The sequence below is a fragment of the Dipteris shenzhenensis genome, chromosome 22, assembly GCF_047967505.1.
Source record: "Dipteris shenzhenensis isolate YYH24624 ecotype China chromosome 22, Dip_SZ_1.0, whole genome shotgun sequence".
Taxonomy (NCBI): domain Eukaryota; kingdom Viridiplantae; phylum Streptophyta; class Polypodiopsida; order Gleicheniales; family Dipteridaceae; genus Dipteris; species Dipteris shenzhenensis.
The window spans coordinates 48,583,379-48,590,924 of NC_141617.1; positions in this window are offsets into that span (position 1 = coordinate 48,583,379).

Consider the following 7,546-nt stretch of genomic DNA (forward strand, 5'->3'; position numbering starts at 1 on the left):
GATGATTGAGAGATTCTAGGAGCTGATTGAGGAGATGATTGTGGAGCTTGGTGGCTCTTGTAGAGGTGCCTACATATGGACCTCACCCTTCTTCATTCTATATGCATTCTCTTGTTTCATGTTCAACTTCATGCTTTCCTTTTACTTCAACATGTTTATCCTTTTGATCTGGAAGTTCTTGCTCTGTGGAAGTAATATTTGTGTGGTTCACATAGGAGCCCTTGGAAAATCCAAATCTACATCCTTTGACACGTTTATTGCAAGTTTTCAGGTGTTTGTGCATCTAAAGGTCCTGCCTCGGCAAATCCAATAGTGAAAGGCTTGTTGTTATGTATGTCAATGAATCTAATCACCTCTTCATCAGAAGAATGTCCATAAACTAGTGCATTGTTGACCCACAGCAAGCCATGGTCATGTTGGCTACCTTTGTTCAATCGAGAATGTGAGCTTGTGCTTATAGTCCAATGAGGTTCTTAGGCAAGTGAAGTCACTATATCCAACATTTGACTACAATAATTTTTCAATGTTGCGTCTACAATTGCATCTCTGGCATGCAGTTCTTTGTCTTTAAGTTGTCCTTTTCTCATTCTCACCAAGGTAGAGGAAAGACATGACAGACCATGATTTTCACTCTTATCCTTTTTTGTGAGCTCCCATTGGGTGACTTTTTCATACAATGTGTGCGGGGGGATCTGGTAATCTCTTGCATTTCTATAGAATATGTTTGGGAAGGTTGTTAACTGTAGGAACTCACCCTTAGTATTTTAGGGCATATGCACATAGTAAGATGTCAAAGGGGTTGTCTCTCTCGACATCCTCTTGCACTGCATTGTGCAATGGCTATGGTAATGGAATGAGTACGATTATGATAGTAATTCCTGTGTATTCTTTGCAAGTGTGTGTGTTAAGATTAAAAACTCCCATCGATAATTGAGCCGTACAATTAATTCCATCAATTGGATAAAAAGTTCTTTTTTTAAGGGAAACATATGAGGAAATTTTGTTTGACACTTAAGTTGAAAAATGCAATAACCAAAGTTTGCAAAAAAAAATCACCAAAATTAAGAATTTTCAATAATATTGAGTTGACAAACACGATATTGAAAAAAGATGTCAAATCCTCAGGCAATCCATGTTCCGAGGTCAGGGTCCACTTACTTGCCACCATCCAAACAAACTAGATGTTAGAACATCAAAGTTACGATTAGGTAGATAGGTAATGCATGTTTTCCCTAGCTTGTTATAGCTTTACCTAGGAACATAGACAACCATATGAATTCTTAGATTATATATATATATATATATAATGTTTAAGTCACAAGAGGACTAAGGATCAAATGAGTTCATGGGTTGAGAAGGGATTCGTGAAGGTATGGGAGGATTAGTGTGCTTGGTGCATGGGTTGATTAAAAAGATAGTGTAAAGGAGAGATTTCATGGGGGGTTATAGAAAAGAATAATTCATAGTTGCATAAGTATACTTGATTGTTGTGTGTGTGTGTGTGTGTGTGTAAAGAAATAAGTGTTTCTGTGAGATACATTTACTAATCAAAATTTTTGTGTGTGTGTGTGTGGGTGTGTTTGTGTGTATGTGTGTGTGTAATTTCATGTTTATGAGCATTGCCATGTAAATGGGTCTACAAAATGAAGGTCACAGGTGATGATGTGCCTAGGTACAAGGCCCATTTGGTCGCTAAAGGGTTCAAGCAGGAGAAGAGTGTGGACTTTGATGAGATATTCTCTCCGGTTGTGAAGATGACCACACTTAGATGCATGCTTGGACTAGTGGCATCAGAGGATATGGAGCTTATGCAGATGGATGTCAAGATAGCTTTCTTGCATGGGGATTTGCATGAGGAAATTTACATGGTGCAGCCGGAAGGCTTTGAAGAAAAGGGCAAAGAGCATTTAGTTTGCAAGCTGAAGAAGAGTCTCTATGGTCTTAAGCAAGCGCCTAGAGAATGGTATCAGAAGTTTGATTCTTTCATTTGGTCCCAGGGTTTTAGAAGGAGTGAAATTGATCACTGCCTCTACACTAAAAGGGCTAAGGATAATAGCCTGATAATCTTGGCACTATATGTGGATGATATGCTATTGGCTAGCAAGAATACTTATGAGCTAGATGCATTAAAGGCCAAGTTGCATGAGGCCTTTGATATGAAGGATTTGGGACTTGCAGGTCATATTCTTGGTATGCGCATCACGCATGATCGGAGTAGGAAACTCCTTTGGCTTTCACAAAAAGAGTATGTTACAAAAGATTGTAGCGTTTCAATATCGAGGGGGGGAAGGTAGTGAGTACTCCATTGCCTCCATATGTGAAATTAAGTCATACAGATAGTCCCAAATCAGATGAGGAGAGGGCCATGATGGCCAAGGTTCCTTATGCATCAGTAGTTGGGAGTCTTATCTATGCTATGATAGCTACTAGACCAGACATTGCATTTGCAATGGGAGTTGTTAGCCGGTATATGGCTAATCTAGGAAAGAGGCATTGGGAGGCAGTTAAGTGCATCATGAGGTACATGAAGGGTACCAAGGAGATGTGCATCTACTTTGGTAAAGGAGACATGCGTGTACTTGGGTACACAGATTCAGACTATGCAGGGCATGTGGATAGTAGGAGATCCACTTCTAGTTATGTGTTCACCTTTGCAGGCGGTGCAGTGTCGTGGATGTCTCATGCATAGAAGTGCATTGCTTTGTTTACCACAGAGGCTGAATATGTTGCAGCCATAGAGGGTTGCAAGGAGGCTATATGGCTTGATCGGCTAGTGGGAGATTTGGGGATTCATATAGGTGTACCAATATTGCATAGTGATTCCATGAGTGCTATTCAGCTAGCACAGAATCCGGTCTTTCATACAAAGACCAAACACATTGAGGTCAAGTACCATTTCATCAGGGAGGAACTTAAGGACAAGCGCATAGAGCTTGTCAAGGTTCACACAGATGATAACCCTTCAGATATGTTGACGAAGAGTCTACCTAGTCAGTGGTTTGAGTATTGTCATGTATTGATGGGCATTGGATAGTATGCTCACTGGTTGTTCTCCCTTAAAGGCACATTGTCCTTTAAGTGGGAGGTTGTGGGGGTTAAAGGTCACTGTGCCTTTACCTCGGTTATGTATAATACTCAAACACATATATAAATGAATGAAAAAGAAGATTAGGGTGGTTCTCCACCCACCAAAACTTGTGTGGATCTCTATTTCTCTCTCTCCCTCTTCCGTTCTTGCTTCCGTTGAGAGCACTCTCAAGTTCTTCCTACATCCATGGACTTGGAGAGTGTAGGAGATGATGTGATTTGAGAGTATTTTTCCTTTCTTGATTCATCAGTGCTGGTACATGATAACATTTCATGCAAACATATAGATGTGGAAGCTGGAAAAGAGGCAATGGAGTTTGCCACCGGACACATACATGTAACTGTGGAAGCTAGAGAAGAAGCAATGGAGTTTGCTACTAGACACAAAGATATGTACAAGCTGAAGTTTGGCTGTGAATCGAATGGGTGGATTCTCATGTGCAATGAGTGGAAGTAAAAGTCAAAGTTCAAGGTGGATTCCTTGTATTTCCTCCTTGCAATGTGTTGTGATCATAGTCAAAAGAAAATATATGAAGAGGATGTGGATTCATCAAATGCAACTTATGTGGAGGTGTATAGAGATGAAGTGTCCAAGAAAGACAATGATGGCTTGTTCGACGAGTTGGTCATAATGATGGGTAGCCTCATTACTACTATGCTCGATGAAGATGGTGAAGAGGAAGGCTGAAATTTTGAAGGCTTCTGCTACACATGATGGTGAAGGGTCAATCATGGAGTTGGTTGATGCGGTGGATTATGGTGATGTTTCTTTCCTTATGTCTTTTCATAAAGAAACACATATAGATGCTCTACTTATTTCTTTGCCATACAATGAAGAAGTGTTGCATGATAGTGCTGATAAAGAAGAAGATAATGTTATAAAGAGGAGTGCCATGACCAAGGGGCTTGATGCTATCCGCGTGGAGGTTGCAATTGAAAAACACGAGGGGCTTGATGCTTGTTGTGTTTGCATGGTGAGTGGTTCCATTCATGGAGCCTAGTTTCATATATGATGAGGAGTATGTCATGGATGATATATGTGATACTTCCCATGCAGATGCATTGGTGAGTTATGATAGTGTGTATGCACTTGGAGAGGTACTTGATGTGGAGTCTTACATGCAACAAGAAAGAGAGCCAGTGTATGTGATCTTAGAGAACATCTAAGTGGTGTTAGTAGCGGTCCATATTTGGGATGGACATATTCCTCTACACCGATAGCCACTCTTACCAGTGTGCTATCTTGTTACTGTGTCCTATGGGATACACATTTATCTTGAAGGCCTTCCTCATGCTTGTCGATGCATAAGGAAGTTGGAGCTGCATAACTTTTATGTCTTTCTTTACGGGATGCAGCAATTGAGCAATCATGTGCTCACATAGACCCATTCGTAGTTATAGAGGATTCCATGGGTTTGATTCCCATTGAGTCATTCTATGCTCATGATGATGACATTTAGTGGTAAGGTGGATGCAGCTTGGTTTGATACCTTACTGGATGATGCAAACCACTGGACACAAAAGGAAGCTCTTATTGAGCCCCTACAAGATGGAGATGTAGTGCTATACTTTGTCTTGAAGCACTCACTTTTGTGTTTCTTGGTAGCTTTCTTTGGAGATGATGTACTAGTGGCACAATTGAGCATACTAATGGTACATATGCATGTAGCAGATGCAGGAGTTCATTGGTGAGGTCACTCTATGTCAATGGAGTGACAACATACTCCTTGATACATGGTTTTATCTTTTTATTTTGTATGACCATGTATTGTTCATTCTTTATTTGATGGGTTCTTTGCCCTAGCGTATGGACAAAAATAAATTGATGTAATTTTCATATGAGAACCTACATTTCCTTTATGCAATGTAATAAGTCTTTTTAATAGTTCTTGTAGACAAACTATGTTTCGAGGTAGACTGAACCTTGGTACTACACCAAGCTCTTCTTTCTATTCTTCAGCATAGTCTCCACTTGGTGCAAGCACTAAGTTTGAGAGTCTATTTGCACTATTAGAAAATTTGACTTTAGGAACTAAGGAATAAATGGTAGCCTTGTGTGGATTCGACTCTCAGTTTCAGATTGACTCCCACCGGGTGTGCCAAGTGTTAATTATAGGAACTCAGAACTCACCCTTAGTATTTTAGGGCATATTCACATAGTAAGCTGTCAAAGGGTGTGTGTGTGTGTGTGAGGGTTGTGTCTCTCGACACGCTCTTGTAGTTGTATTATGCAATGTCTATGGCAATGGAATGAATACAATTATGGCAGTAATTCATACGTATTCTTTGCAAGTGTGTGTGTGTATGTAGCGAATGGTGTGTGTGTGTGTGTGTGTAATTTCCTGTTTATGGATTTGTCCATAAACAAAGGCCAACTCCTCACAATGCTTATCTTTGAAGATGCTTAGAGGTGAGTAGCCTTCAGAGGAGCAATGACCACTAGTTTATCCTCGAACTCTACCATGTGTTGGCTAGTGTATATGCCATGCATGAGGGTGTCAACGTGTAGACCTTCTTCTTTGGCAGTGCAATGCATCCCATCAGGATTATTCTCTTCCATTTGTTGAGCTGCTTCAAAGCTATCATATGCTCAATTCACATCGGGCTTATCTTGATGTTGCTAGCTTTGTAAAGTAGAATATTAATTAGTTCATCCCTACTGTATAGCTTAAGTTAGGGCGTGTAATCATCAAATAGATGAGACTTCTCACAATCTTCCTATACATCATCACATCCTAGACATAGTCCCATAATCCATCACATGTGCATTTTGATCTAATGGTGTATTCACTTACAACCTATCATGCCATACTTCTTTAGCATATCCAAGGCATACTACCTCTGCACCATCCATATGCCATATGGTGTACCTATGACCTCGATACATAGAAAGTACCGAAGCTCTCCCAAGTATTTCATTTCAAACTCCTTTGAAAGTTTCCTCAATAGGGCTGAAATCTCTCCTGTATTGCTACCCGTAATAATCAAGTCATCCACATATATGACCACAACTACCAGCCCTCCATCTACATGCTTTACATACAAAGAATAGTATGCATTTGACTGGCTGAAATTCATGAGTTTTAGTGACTTCTTGATCCTTTCACACCATGCTAGAGGAGTCTACTTCAAACCATACAAAGCCTTCTTCAACCACCATACATGAGAAGGGTATTGTGGGTGCACATACCTGCCCGACTGTTGCATTATACCCTTCCTGCTGCAAATCACCATTTAAGAAAGCATTCTTGACATCCACCTACCATAATTTTTAGGCATACATGGCTACTAATGCAATCATAGTTTTGACAATAGTCATCTTTGCAACCGGATTGAATGCCTCATCATAGTCAAGTTCATGCATCTGTGTGTAACCCTTAGCAACCAACCTTGCTTTATACCTTTCCAAAATGCCATTTGACTTTGTACATCCACTTGCACCACCCAATGGATTTCTTCCTTGATGGTAATGGCACTAGTTACCACATCTTATTGCATATGTGTACCAACATATCCATTTCCTCATCCATGGCTGCCTCCCATTTGGGCTTTCCAACCGCATTTTGAAAACACATAGGTTCCTCATGCTGCATCCCATAAACCATATATGCATAATGCATATTCATGTATCTATTGTAAGTTAGTCTATCAATGGGATAACAGACTCCCTCTAACCTCCTTAACTATGGTACATGTCTCTCATCCTATCTTATGTGTGGTGGTACATACTTCTACTTGCTTTGTGCTTGGTACATCTAACGCTCTCTGTGCTCTACTAAATTTTGGTCTTGTGTTTCATGATGATAGTAGCTTGTTGTTGCACTGTGTCTATAAAGTCTCTATCTTGGTCCTTGGCTACTTAGCTCTTTGTTCCACCTCCACGATCCTAGACATGAGCTTAACGTCCTTCTTCTTTGCAGATTCTAGCCGGCGGGCTACCATGACTTCATGTTCTTGTTAGATGGTGTCAATGTCAGCTCACAACTTCTTTGTCTTTGGGGTGTGGATTTCGTCTTTGTCCTTGGTAGGAGCCATGACTAGAGAGGTTTTTCTTTTTGTCAGGATGATGGGCGGAGGAGCTTCATGGGCTGCAATGAGGGTGTCTAATTTTCAGCTCATCTCGTGGATAAGTGAGAAAAGGGAGAAGGGACATAGAAGATGGCTTTGGAATGGACAATTGTTGAGTAGGTGGGAATGGTTGGTGTGTGAGTAGAAGATGGCTTTGGAATGGACAATTGTTGGTGTGTGAGTAGGTGGGAATGGGGGTGGGGGAGGAAAAAATGCCAGGGTTTTCTCTTTCTAGATGGATGACACGAGATAAAAAACAACCTCTTGTAGTGCGAGGTCTATGGTGGTAGGAGGATGAATGTTACTACCTGGGGACGCATGGTGATAGGACTAGGTATATGAAGAGTGGAAATAGGTGGTGTAAGAGTTTGTGGGTTGGACAAATCAATGG